Raw genomic sequence first — 15,140 nt, 5'->3', positions numbered from 1 at the left:
TCCGATCCTTTTTTTGTGTTCGATCTGTCCGCGGACAGTGCGCATGTCCACGGACTGCGCACAAGCACCCCTATAAAAGACCACGCCCAAGAGCTTATTCCCATTGTGTTTCTGGCTATTCTTCAGAACACAGTGATTTTTGCTGCCACCTGCAGACTACACCATCATCGAGATGGCATCCTTGGCTGCTGAACTGCCACTTGGTGCTGCACCTGCTTCAGCACCACCCCCACCCCCTCCACCACCACCACCTCCCCAAGGGCCTGAAGAGGGGAACAGGAGTGAGGATGCGGAGGAGGAAGAAGAGGATGATGAGAATGAGGTAGAGGAAATCCCAACTACCCGCACTAGGCATGAGTCTTGGGTGTGGCGGTTATTTACCATTCATGGGAATGGTCCTAAGGCTCGTGCGAACTGTGTTACCTGCAATGAGTGCAAAATGATACTAAGTCGCGGGAAGCACGGTAAGTACAGCTTTGGGACCACTACTATGAAGCGACACCTGAGGTCATTTTACTCTGGGGCTATTCGCAGGGTTGTACCTTGCGAAGAACGTAGCAGGTTGATTTCCTCTATTTCATCCTCTGTTTCTGATCCTGTCACCACAAGGACCACCTCTGTGGGACTGCGTCTTTCTCAAGCTGCCTCACAGGCCATACAGAATGCTGATGACCCTTACCTTTCGAGGGTCACAGTTGTATGTATGTACTGTGACACAGTACTCTGCCGGGGGGAGCGACTTCGGAGTGCTTTTGAGACTATCGTCTCAGAGCACGAGAAGACCTGCTCACTACCCAAATAAAACCCACTCTACATCTTCCTCTCTCAGCTCGCCCTTTCTTATCCCTGTGGTTGGTGTCCCCCTCTTTTACCCTCCTTTACCCTCCTCTCCTAGTCTGTCGTGTCTGAAAAACCAAAAAAAATACAAAATTACAAAAATCAAAAATAAATAAGGCTCTTTTCAGAGCCGACTTTCCCAGTTAAAAAATAGAAGTGCAAATAAATGAAGCAGGGCTCTTTGTATTTTTTAGAAGTCTGCGGACAGTTCGCAAACATTAAAAAAATTGGGTTGCTACTCCATCACAAACATTGTAATTTTCTCTGGAAAGAAGTGGTGGCTCTGAAAAGAGCCTTTGGGTGGTGTTTGTAAGTCAAAAATTGTAAATGCTTAACATCTACTTCAAAATCGTTGTTGTAATTCCAAAAAAGGTTGCAATACATTTTGTACATTTCTCAGAAAAATCTGATTGCCAGCATAAGTAAGATGGACTCCATCTCTGCGAAAAATGTATGTACTACAAAACATAATATTTTCATTGTGAAAAGAAGACATGCCAAAATCTCTTAGAAAGCAACAAACAGCCTTATTAACATTGCGCCTTGCTTTTTCCATTTGTGGACCAAATGAAGAAGAACGAAGCCACATTTGTCTCTGCACAATCCGTGAAAATATCACTTGAGAATTAGGAAACATGTCCATAACCTTCCTAAATCCTTCTTTCATAGCAAATTGCAAAAAAATTCCAGTCACATGTCCTAAACTGTTCCCTCCACAATGAATTACAATTATGTCTGGATGTTGCTCTGTCTCCAAAGTAGCACAGAGAGGTAGCAAGTCCAACCACTTCATTCCACGTACTCCATGCCAGTGTACTTCCACATGTGGGAATCCAAGATCTACAGCTACTCCATAGCTTTCTGCATGCACCTTCAACCAATGTATCCACGAATCTCCTAAAATCCAAACAATCTGTTTTCTGAAACACACAGCCATAGCTATCTTTTGTTCTCTCAGCAAAAAGAGCATCTGAGAAAATCTCTCCTGGCACAACACACCCATCAAACTTTCCTGACCAATCCCTTTCAGTGCTTATTTTCATTTGCATGACTTCTGAACCCAAAAATCCCCGGATGTAACTCCCGATGTCCACGAACTACCGCCATGTCCGCGGACATATCGTAACATGAACAGCCCTTCTACCATTTCCACTACACTCTCTCTTCCATTCCCTCATTGGATGTACCTCAAAAATCACATGACCATGCACCAATCACATTCAAGACCTCTACATCTAACTGCATCATCATAGATCAGCACTGCAAATGTACTCTGAATCTCTCTGAGTACAAGTGTCACATCATTGGCAAGCAGCATCTACCAGAAATACTATACAAGTCTTCAAGATTTCTACTTGCAGCTCCATGCATATCCATATGCATGAACACAAACTTCAGGTATGCATATTTTCTGTATAGTAGATGAACACATTTTCAAACAGACTTTTACCTTGTAAAATCTGTAAAATGAATTTACTGTACTTTTTTCAATTTCCTAAAATCAACTATCACTTATAAACCTTTATACTTTTTACTTTCTTTATACACACACACTCAAATCATGTTAAACTAACATTTTTTAAATGAAATATACAAACTACATATATTCAAACAAAAATGCATGCAAACACAATCTATGTTTAAACCTTTATAAAAATACTTATACAATTTCATATTTTTTGTTTTTATTTATGTATTTACTTAATTACTTTAAATTAGACATGACATTGAGGCGCTATTACCTAGAACAGTTTACTTACAGAAATAGTGGTATTCACTAATATATTATAAACTTCACAAGACATAGTAAAGATATTTTTTTTTGCTACAGTTAGTCATTCAATACAATTTGTTCATTAAGAACATATCATATGTACTGAACTGATGCAATGTATCTTATGTACATAAATTAGTTTAATGGTTTTACAGAAGGCACTGAGGATTTCAATTTAAAAAATCAATATCTTAAATTAAAAACAGTGCTATATACAAACAGAGTTACTAATTTGAAGCTTTTACAATTGCAGTGAAGACCAGTTTCCTGAAAAGAAGCAGCGGAATTCGAAGAAGAAAGAAAAACTCAGCAGTTACCCGTTAATTTTTTTAAAAAAGTAAGTAAAATATCACCATAATATTTGTATTATTAATGAAATATACTATAACATTAATACGAGCTATTTTGGTTTCTAAAAATAGAGATTTTGTACCATTTTGTCCAAAAATTTCCATGTCTTAAACAGCGATTTACAGCCAGAATGGCCCACAAATTTCTATTTTTGGACACACAAATTACCCAACTGAACCACTACAATGTTCATATTATAGAACAAACAACTGTTTTAATTGTATACATTAGATTTACTATTTGTACTTTTCCACACCACTAGCTTACTTTTATTTTGTCATCTGAACCCCAGTTTAGTAACACATAAATTCAAGAATACCTATCCCTACTAGTTTTAGTTCCCAATGCACAATCACACAACATTACATACATCTTTATCATCTTACTCAAACACTCATGCACACAGCACACATACATTCCAGAACACCCCAACCCATATCTTCTTTATTTTTTCCAACAGACCCTAAAGAATGCCTACCAAAAGTCAAGTCCGTAGAAAGAAACGCAAAAGTAGAGCAAATGAAAATAAAGGTGTCCAACATAAGCATCCATCTCTAGCAGAATTTGTAAAAAAAAGTTGAAACAAAACAGCTAATACAATCATTTAGTGAAACACAAGAAGTTTCAAGTACAACAACTTCGCTTCCTCTATCAAAATGTAAAACAAACCAAAAAACAATTAACAGAAAATCAGCTATCAGTACAGATAAAACTACTTCTTCAAATTTTGATATAGTGCAAAGTAAGCATACCAAGAAAAGTATTTTAGCCAAAATATACCGTCACAAAGTCCTTCAAAATCTTATAAAAACAGGAGAGAAATCAGGTTCAAAGCTTAAAACCTATCGTAGGAAATTAATCTTAGAAGCATTGATGGACAGTGCAATTCTTCTCAAAAGAAATTTATTTATTTTACTGTTAAACAAAATGAAACCACTAACAAAACTAATAACTAAATTACAAAAAAGACTTCTCAATAAGCGAAATATCAAAAGAAAGAACTTCTTAAGTATCTGCGGAGGTGAATGGAATCACACTACGAGCACAGAACCATATTTTAATGAAGAAGCGTACAAACAAAAGCAAACAAATACAATTGCCATAAATAGCAGTGGTCGAGGTTATGAAAAATTGAATAATACCATAATGGAACAAGAAGTAATCCTTACAAAAATATGCCCTGAAAACTTAGAATTACCCCTCCATTCAACTGAATCAGAACGTCTAGTGTACAAATGGCCATGCACGTCAATGTGTAACATTCCCAAACAATGTTTCAAATCTTTACGCCAATTCCTCAATAAATACGTAAAAAGCAAAGACAAAATCAAAATTAAATTACTGCAAAATATAGATACCTGTCCAGTGCGCAAGTACACAGGACTACAAGGAAATTCATTGGCTTGCATTACAGGACCTACTTGTAAAACCACTTTCCATGATATCAAAAGGATTTCAACACATCATTCAACTATAAGAAATCTAGTCTATAAACTGTACTATGCTAAAAGTCCTGCTTTAGCACTAGCAAAGTTAAATAACATCCTTCTACATGGTACAGCAAAAGACCTACTTGAAGAAATTCACTATATCCAGAAAAAATATTTTGGAAGTGAAAGCCATTTACAGAATGAAATAGCTTTAAACCAATTAAGCAACAATTCTACACATGGCAACCTTTTGCTAAACACATACAAAAAAGAAATACTAAAATTTAAAAGTACATCAGCTGAAGTACCAAACCATGTATATGTATGTTGCCGTAGAATTTTTTATAAAAGTAACACAAAAACTGTGGACCTATCATACAAAATAGAAGACAATGAAGATTCTAAATGGTTTGAATTAGCTCTCTACCTTGTAGCAGAAAACAAATATGAAATAACTGAGCCCTTAATACTTTGCAGTTATTGCACTACAAAACTTGACAACAACCAAACTCCTTCACGTTCTATCACAAATAATTTGGAATTATACCCAGTACCAAAACCTCTACAAAAACTTAATTTGTATGAGAGCATCATAATTCCAACAGTACACCCATTTCAAGCAATAATACGCCTTCAACCAAAAACAGCAAAATTGCCTCCCTCTGAATTGGTAAAAGACATTCGTGGAAAAGTAGTTTATTTACCATTAAATCTAAAAGAAAATGTGCATACTCTAGGAGTGCAACGTCCAATGCAGCAATCTTTAATTATATTAGTAAATGAAGTACCTACAAAAGACAAAAAAATATGGCAACAGCTGGTAGATTTATATAAAGTTAGACAAGCCTTCCAATATCTTAAAGAGAATAATGAATATTACAAAGAAATTAATATTGAAGAAAACTTGAAAGATACAACTGAAATAATTCAAGAAACACAAGAAGATGGTCAATTTGAGCTACTAGATCCTGCTACAATATCAAATACTTTAAACCATTATACAATTCATCCTTTGCACTGTAATGACACCGTACAAGATGTACTGGAAACTTACCAAATGCGTCAAACAAAAGGATCACCAATCAGTATATGGGAAAAAAGTATAGAAGCACGTGCTTTTCCTCTACTCTTTCCCACTGGCAAAGGAGGAAGGTATGATGATAGACCTATTCAAATATCAGCTTCAGAATACCGCTCATTACGGATGTATTCTGAAGATCCCAGATTTAGACAAAATGTGGAATACATATTCCACCTACTCTTTGAAACTGAACTAGCAACTTTATGTTATGGAGTTGCACACATATTAAAATCAGGATCACACTTTCAAAATATGACAGCTACACAATTATTAGAGAAAGTGCAACAAAAGGATGAGGTTTTACAATCAAATATTACAAATCTATTAGCAAATATGCGTGTACTAAAGAGTACTGGTTTCGACGTCATGGAGATGTACGTTGTATGATCAGAAACCTTGGCCCACCCACTTATTTTGTTACATTAAGTTGTGCAGAATATGCATCGGAAGATTTACATGATTTCCTACGCATATCAAATAAAAACAAAACAAACATAGATATTCTAACACCTGGAGAACTTTGTTCTTTTGATCCTGTTAATGTTTCAAGATATTTTCACCATCGCTTCATTGCTATGCTACATTTTATTTGTAATAAAACTGTTCCTCCCCTTGGAGAAGTGCAACACTTCTTTTGGAGAAAAGAATACCAAGCCAGAGGAGTACCACATATCCACATGCTTTTATGGATTAAAGATGCTCCTAAATTTGGTCAAGACAGTGATGCCACTGTTTTACAGTTTATTGAAAAATATGTCACTTGTGAAATTCAATCAGAAGCCACAAATAGTGATCTTCGTGCACAAATTTTACAATTTCAAAGACACAAATGTGGAAAATATTGTCGTCGCAAATACAAAAACAAAGGCAAATACTACACCAAATGCCGATTTGGTTTCCCTAGACCAGTTACAAATACAGGTCAAGTAAACAACCTCATGTCTTCAGTTAGACATACTGTTAAAGGAAAGTCACCTAAAAATACATATTACATAAAAAGAAAAGAAGAAGAAAAATATATCAATGATTATAATGCAATCATTGCCCACTTATGGAATGCAAACATAGATGTGCAGTACATTGCAGACAATTCTACTGCAGTTGCACGATATGTCACAGCATACTTAACTAATGCAGAAAAGACAGAGCTCCAAGACCTCTGGACTTACCTGTCATCAGATAAAACAGTATCTCAGAAATTATACAGCTTGGGCATAAAAATGCTTACCCATAGAGAATGTGGATCTTATGAAGCAGCTGATCGTTTAACTGGTACTTCATTGTATGGTAAATCTGAAAATATAGTATGGCTAAGTCTTGGTCCAGCTAAATCTAGAAAAAGAGTTCTAAAATCATATGAAGATATAGAAACAATAGCTAAACATGATCCCAACAGCCAAGACATTTTAAAAAAACAATTTATTGGACACATACTACCCAAACAGAAGTAATACTTTGGAAAACATGTGTCTTTACCAAATAGCCCAAAACTACACATACAAAAATAATATGAAACCTGATGAAAAAAAGGTAAATATAGAGTGACAGAATGTGAAGGCAGCTTAGTTAAACTCACTAAACCAAATTTAATTAATCATATCAAATTGTCATTGAAGACTCCTCAACATAAAGAAGTATATTACATGTCCCTGCTACAACTCTTCAAACCATCGAGAAAAGAAGAACAATTACTCGATAACTATAACTCATATGAGGATGCTTTCAAAGCAAATGAAAGCACTATAACTGATGTAAACTTTACACAGTACAAAACAATGTTGCACAATGAACAGCAACATGAAGAAGAACTCCAAGCCCAACTAGATAAGGATACTCCTGACAGTAGTCAACCTTCTGTAACAGGAAGCCAAGAACCACTGGGAGAACCACTAATAACAAATGAGGCAGAATTAGCTGTGATAGAAGTAGAAAACACCATGTGTCAGTATGAAGATAAGGAAGACTTAACTATACTACAATCAAAACTAAACAATGAGCAAAGTAGCATTTTTCAAGAAGTAACAAAACAAATTGCACATGGTGTAAAACATGAAAATAAAGAATGTTCTTGCCATAATTATAAACCTATACTACTGTATGTCAGTGGTGAAGCTGGTTCTGGCAAAACATTCATAATCAAAATCATTAGTAAGTTCCTTCAACAATTGACAAACAACAAACTGTCAGCTGTTGTCACTGCCCCCACAGGTTTAGCTGCCTACAACATAGGTGGTGTTACATTACACCGATTACTACTATTACCAGTAGAACACCAGAACAAATTAGACTATTACAAACTTTCTGCAGAAGCTGCAATGGAATTACGCAGAGTATTGAAACAAATGAAAATGCTACTAATAGATGAAGTGAGCATGGTCTCCAACCTCATGTTAGCTTTGATTCACCTCAGATTACAAGAAGTACTCAAAACAGACTATGAAGAGCTCTTTGCAGGAAAACACATTATTGTTTTTGGAGATCTGCTTCAATTAACACCAGTAAAAGGTGAACCTATTTTTAAAACATTAGGCACAAACTCTGCCGTAAAACTGTTGGCAGCATTGGAAATGTCAACCTTTGGCAACATTTCCAATACAGAGAATTAACAGAAAACATGCGCCAATCTGCAGATCTAACTTATGCCAATATTTTAAAAAGTTTGAGAGTTGGTATACTTTCTAAAGAAGCAGAAGCAACATTGAAAACCGGGCACATTAATGCACTTTATGGCGATAATGCATGTGCTACAGATGTTATAGAACAATTAGCCTACAAAAATGTCAATTGTATGGCCTTAATGCCAACTCTTGCAAGCTGTCTCAAATTCAATGAAATAATGTTAAGTAAAGAAATGCAACCAATAATGGAAATTAGCGCCACAGACAAACTAGATGTACATGGTATGACACTACCCATGTGTGACCAAGCCACAACAAGACTAAATAATTTAGAAAAATCAATCTCAAACACATCAGGCTTAGAAAAAATGTTAAAATTATCCTTAAATTGCAGAGTAATGCTTAAACGTAACCTTGACGTGGACCAAGGACTAGTTAATGGAGCACTGGGTACAGTTGTTGGCTTTCAAACATACCCACGTGACAACAAAATTCAGTTTGTCAATATACTCTTTGACAAACTTTCAGAAGTAAAACAGATAGGAGGCTCAACAGCTAGATTCCTTCTCTTCAAAGATATGCATGTACGCAGAGAACAATTTTCTCTAACTCTTGCATACGCAGTCACGATTCATAAATCACAAGGTCTTACCCTAGACAAAGCAATGATAGATATTGGTAACACAGTCTTTAAAGAAGGCATGAGCTACGTAGCACTATCACGCTTACGTACACTTGACGGTCTATTTCTAATCAACTTTGATGCAAGTAAAGTAAACGCTGATATTCCTTGCATTTTAGAATATAATAGACTTCACTCACTATACACTCCCCATCTAAACACATATTCTGTTCCACAAAAACTAAAACGTTGTAAAAGAAAACTAAATCAAACAGAAATGCAACAGGACGTCACTGCAAATCCTCCAAAGAGAGTAAAAGAAACTAATACTTCATCAAGTAGCATAAACAAAAAAGAATCAATTAGAGAAAGTAAACCAGGTACTTCTTTAAAGAAGGAAGACAAACTACAAAAAAAGCAGTTAGATACAGAACTACCTGGACCATTTAAATTCCCAAATATAGTTGGTGTAAGTTGCTATGCAAATGTAGCAATGAATATTCTATTTCAATTACCACCAATTGTTGACAACATTTACTTACACAGTACAGACCCATTGTGTTTGCAAATGTTAGTACTTCACAGAAATGCAGCAAACAATCCTGACAACACATTTGGAATAAGACGACAATTGGACTACTGTGCTGGAATGGTGAAATTCACTATAAACTCACAGGAAGTTCCACAAGAATTTCTAATGTACTTACTACAAGTACTGGAAAACAAAAACATACCTATAAATGAAATCTTTCAGATTTCATACATGTGGAAACATACATGCACTCTCTGCAACAATGTGACACAAGAAGAAATCCCCAATGAACGCTTCATATATATATCAATACCAAATTGTGAATCCATTCCATTTCAGCAACTTGTACAAAATGCAAACCATGGTAGATTATGCTCTACCTGCAATTCAGATAATCGCTCCACGTTAGTAATATAAACACATAGTAAATATGTAATACTAATGCTTCTACGTTACAATGCAGATGGTACCAAAAACAACTGCAAGCTGACTGGATTCACACATGGTCAAATATCACTTGGTAAGAAAACCTTCACAACAATAGGTATAATCTACTACGCAGGAGCCACAACCAATTCAGGGCACTACACTGCATATATAAAAAAGAAATGTGGATGGTTTGAATGTAATGATAGTACCATTACTCTAAAGCAGAGATTACCAGGAAATCTTACAAACGCTTACTTGATGTTCTTAAAACCAAAATTTGATAAATAAACTGTATTTAAACCTTTAAGTAAATTTGTGTTAAAAAAATATAAACTGTTAGAATACTCCAAAAGCTATCTAACTGCTCAAAGATTCTACAACAACTAATCAGATAAATGAATACCACTAAATTAGACCAAAAAATACACAGTTAGAATACGCCAATTGTTATCTAACTGTCCCAAAATTATAAATTTGTGTTAAAATAATATAAACTGTTAGAATGCTCCAAAAGCTATCTAACAGCTCAAAGATTCTACAACAACTAATCAGATGAATGAATACCACTAAATTAGGCCAAAAAATACACAGTTAGAATACGGCAATTGGTATCTAACGGTCCCAAAATTTAACAATATCCAAATAGATACATCAAAACCACTAAAATATATTAAAAAAATAGACAGTTAGAATACGCCAATTGGTATCTAACTGCTCCAAAATTTTATAATAACAAAACAAATGAAGAATCTGTTACTGCTCCAAAAAAATACAACAAAGCAAAGTATAAAGCATTAGCCAGAAACAACAAGTGAACACTGAAAACAAACAAACAAATAAACTGTAGCATAACAGAAAAAGGGTTTTATTTTAATCCAACATGGATTTTCTTTTCTTCCACAGACCCAATGATTTTAGCAACAAATACAGAAACTGAGCAAATTGCACAGTACTCTGATTTGTACTCTACTAAATAAGAGGGTCGAAAAAAAATAAAAGTATATTGCTTATACAAAATAATAAGCCATTACAAAATACTAATACTAACATGCTATTTTCTTTTATCACAGAAATGAAGAAGAAAAACATGAACTCCCATTACTAGACCAAACAGTAAGTATACAATAATAAGGACAACCATAGCAGCATATCACATCCATAGTATCTAATACCTTTGTTCCTTATACATTTGTTTTTCACCCAAAGTTATAAGCAAATATGAATGTGATATGCTGCGGTGGTTGTTGCCAGGGCATAGAGTCTTGGGTGCATGGCCAAATGGCCATGCACCCAAGACTCTATGCCCTGGCAACAACCACCGCAGCATATCACATCCATAGAGTCAAACATTTCAACTATGATCTATGGGAAACTTTTAATGTCCGCGAACAATGTGAGTGTTCTTAGAACACTTTGAACTTGCCAGCGAACAATACGGGCACCGTTTTCAGGACACCCCCTATGAACATTTCAGAACAACGCGATAGTTCTTAGAACACTTTCAACTTAACAACGAACAATAGGGACAGCTTCCTAAGGACACCCCCTACGAACATTCCAGGACACCGGGAGTGTTCTCAAAAACGTCTTCAGAACACCCCCATTTTGTTTATTTGCGAACATTTCAGGACACCGCAGGTGTTCTTAGAACACATTCAACTTGACAGAGAACAATACGGACAGCGTCCTCAGGACACCCACTACGAACACTCCCTGGACACCGCGAGTGTTCTTAGAAGCGTCTTCAGAACACCACCATCTTGTTTATTTGCGAACATTTCAGGACAACGCGAGTGTTCTTAGAACACATTCAACTTGACAACGAACAATACGGACAGTGTCCTCAGAACACCCCCATTTCGTTTATTTGCGAACATTTCAGGACACCATGAGTGTTCTAAGAACACATTCAACTTGACAGAGAACAATACGGACAGCGTCCTCAGGACACCCCCAATTTGTTTATTTGCAAACATTTCAGGACACCGCGAGTGTTCTTAGGACACATTCAACTTGACAGAGAACAATACGGACAGCGTCCTCAGGACACCCCCTACGAACACTCCCCGGACACCGCGAGTGTTCTTAGAAGCGTCTTCAGAACACCCCCATTTTGTGTATTTGCGAACATTTCAGGACACCACGGGTGTTCTTAGAACACATTCAACTTGACAGAGAACAATACGGACAGCGTCCTCAGGACACCCCCTACGAACATTCCAGGACACCGGGAGTGTTCTTAGAAGCGTCTTCAGAACACCGCCATCTTGTTTATTTGCGAACATTTCAGGACACCGCGAGTGTTCTTAGGACACATTCAACTTGACAGAGAACAATACGGACAGCGTCCTCAGGACACCCCCTACGAACACTCCCCGGACACCGCGAGTGTTCTTAGAAGCGTCTTCAGAACACACCCATTTTGTTTATTTGCGAACATTTCAGGACACCGCGAATGTTCTTAGGACACATTCAACTTGACAGAGAACAATACGGACAGCGTCCTCAGGACACCCCCTACGAACACTCCCTGGACACCGCGAGTGTTCTTAGAAGCGTCTTCAGAACACCCCCATTTTGTTTATTTGCGAACATTTCAGGACACCGCGGGTGTTCTTAGAACACATTCAACTTGACAGAGAACAATACGGACAGCGTCCTCAGGACACCCCCTACGAACACTCCCCGGACACCGCAAGTGTTCTTAGAAGCGACTTCAGAACATCCCCATTTTGTTTATTTGCGAACATTTCAGGACACCGCGAATGTTCTTAGGACACATTCAACTTGACAGAGAACAATACGGACAGCGTCCTCAGGACACTCCCTACGAATACTCCCCGGACACCGCAAGTGTTCTTAGAAGCGTCTTCAGAACACCCCCATTTTGTTTATTTGGTAACATTTCAGGACACTCCGGGTGTTCTTAGAACACATTCAACTTGACAGAGCACAATACGGACAGCGTCCTTAGGACACCCCCTACGAACATTTCAGGACACCATGAGTGTTCTCAAAAACGTCTTCAGAACACCCCCATTTTGTTTATTTGCGAACATTTCAGGACACCGCGGGTGTTCTTAGAACACATTCAACTTGACAGAGAACAATACGGACAGCGTCCTCAGGACACCCCCTACGAACACTCCCCGGACACCGCGAGTGTTCTTAGAACAGTTTCACTTTGCTTGCGAACAAAACTGACACATATTGAGTCCTTAGAACACCCCCTAGTCAGTTTATTTAGAACATTTCAGAACACCCGTGATGTCCGCAAACAAATCGAACACAAAAAGAACGTCTAACACATAAAAAACACAACTTTCATCCTATCTCATACACTCCCACCCTCCCCAAACACTCCTACACACCAACACACTCTACAAAATACACATTTTGAACAAAGTTTCAACGCGCTGTCCGCGGACGTCCGCGAATCCAAGATGGCGGGCGCTACCAAAAAATCTGACGCGCTTCACGCTCCACGCTGTCCAATCAGCGAACACGTTGCATGTCTGCGAACATCACGCAAGACGATTGGCCAATCAGGACACTGTCCGCGGAGCGAACAGGGAAGTGTGTCCGCGAACCGAACACAGATATCACTCATTTTTTTTTACCTACTTTTTGGTCATTTTAAAAAAAACTACTGGACGGATTTTCACCAAATTTGCAAAAGCACGCTTTCGGGACCAAGCCGCTGCTCCTGGTCCAGATTTGGTGGAAATCCGTCCAGCGGTTTGGGCTGTAGGCGCGAGCAAAAAATTTTTCCCATTCAGTCTATGGGAAAAAAAAAGTTTTGGGACCCCCCCCTATAACTTTGCCCCCCATGGACGAATCCTCACCAAACTTTGCAAAAAAAATTCAGAGTGACCCAAATACTTTTTTTTTGCAAAGTTTGGTGAGGATCCGTCCAGGGAGAGCGAAGTTATAAGCCACCCAAAAAGTGCTCTTCCTATGGAAACACCAACTTAACCATAACTATGTATCACCATTATTTTTCAACTGCAAACAAAGAGTTCATTTTGGTTTCTATAATAAAGAGACAGCCAGGTGCAAACCAATAGTCATTTAGGCACTTTTATTTCTTTCAGCATCCCTTGCAGGAACTATCTGGCTTAGACCATACACGCATACTTTGTTTGCTTTGAACAAATGTTAGCAAGAGAAGGTCTCACCTCTTCATCCCAATATTTATAGCAACATTTCATCATTACATTTCTTCACCCTAATCTGTCACCTGAATCCAGTAATTGTTCGACTGAACCTGAATCACTCAAAAACTGTGAAAAGTTAGTTTAATTGTTCGTTCAGATGAATAATTCGTCACAGACGATATAAGGGGCATAGGCCCTTTAGTGTTGACACCCAGAAGTAAGTCCCCGTGTGTGTTGTTAACTGGATTTGCCTGTGCATTTTCAGGGTCTAAATCAAGTAAGAGGGAAGGGCAGGGTCGACATGAGACCCATTTATTAAGGGACAGCAGCTTCATTCTGCCTCTTTGTAGGCCACACTTTTAAATGTAGGTTGGATACTGTCAGCTGATCGACTTGCCGCACTTCAACTAATTCACCAGTATCCTGTTTTCAGCATCTCTCAATTGTATTGCTACTTAAACATGGAGAAGAGATTCACGAGATATACACATATAAGACAAGTGGTAGGTCAAATGGGCTGCTCACACGGTTGACCACAGCTTTGCATTCCAAGGTGCAAGTGGCTTAAGGTTTATTACAAATGAAGGAGCAAAGAGAGTTCCATATAATGTGCGAAATGGCTCAGAGGTAGTAGGTATAGGGCTGGGTTATGTTCCTTCCTGCCGTTTACCATTATAGGCTGTAATGGTAACTTTTATAATGTTACAAAAAAGGCGTACTAATGAGGAAGGTCATTACTGCATTCATTGTCAAATACTTTCCAACCGACTGTGATGGCCATTGGATTATTCAAGAAAGACCAATGCGATCTGTTGGCATGACGTTGAAAGAGCAAATCTACAAACTGTTGTTGGCTGGTAAACATATTGAACATTGGAGGGTGTTAAAAATTACTGTGTGATAAACACTTTGCTGTTGAAAGGATTCACAAAGTAGAACAATTCCAATGTTTGATCATGTTATCTGCAGGTATTGCCCCTCAGAACACATTCAAAATATTAGAGAGAGTCGCCAGAAGGAGTACGTCGAATCCGATTTTGATGTAGAGTGCCCTTTCGTATATTGGTGTCACATATTCCATGTGCATTCCGTAGAGGCCATTAGATTTGACCTCCAAGCAGGCCATGAGGAGTGGCAAATGTCCCATTCTATTAAGAATGCGTTCCTCCTCCTTCAAATGGAACGCCTGCTTCATGACTTTCTTTGTGTACCTATTTGTTTTTGGTTTAGCGAAATCTTAGTGGTCAATATAGAAAGCCACATTTTTTATACATTTGCACCAGGGAATCAAGGGAACCCCATCCTGCAT

Source organism: Ambystoma mexicanum, chromosome 4q, assembly GCF_040938575.1.
Source record: "Ambystoma mexicanum isolate Mex_15411 chromosome 4q, UKY_AmexF1_1, whole genome shotgun sequence".
Taxonomy (NCBI): domain Eukaryota; kingdom Metazoa; phylum Chordata; class Amphibia; order Caudata; family Ambystomatidae; genus Ambystoma; species Ambystoma mexicanum.
The sequence above is the reverse complement of the archived record's forward strand: the minus strand, read 5'-3'. Positions refer to the sequence as shown.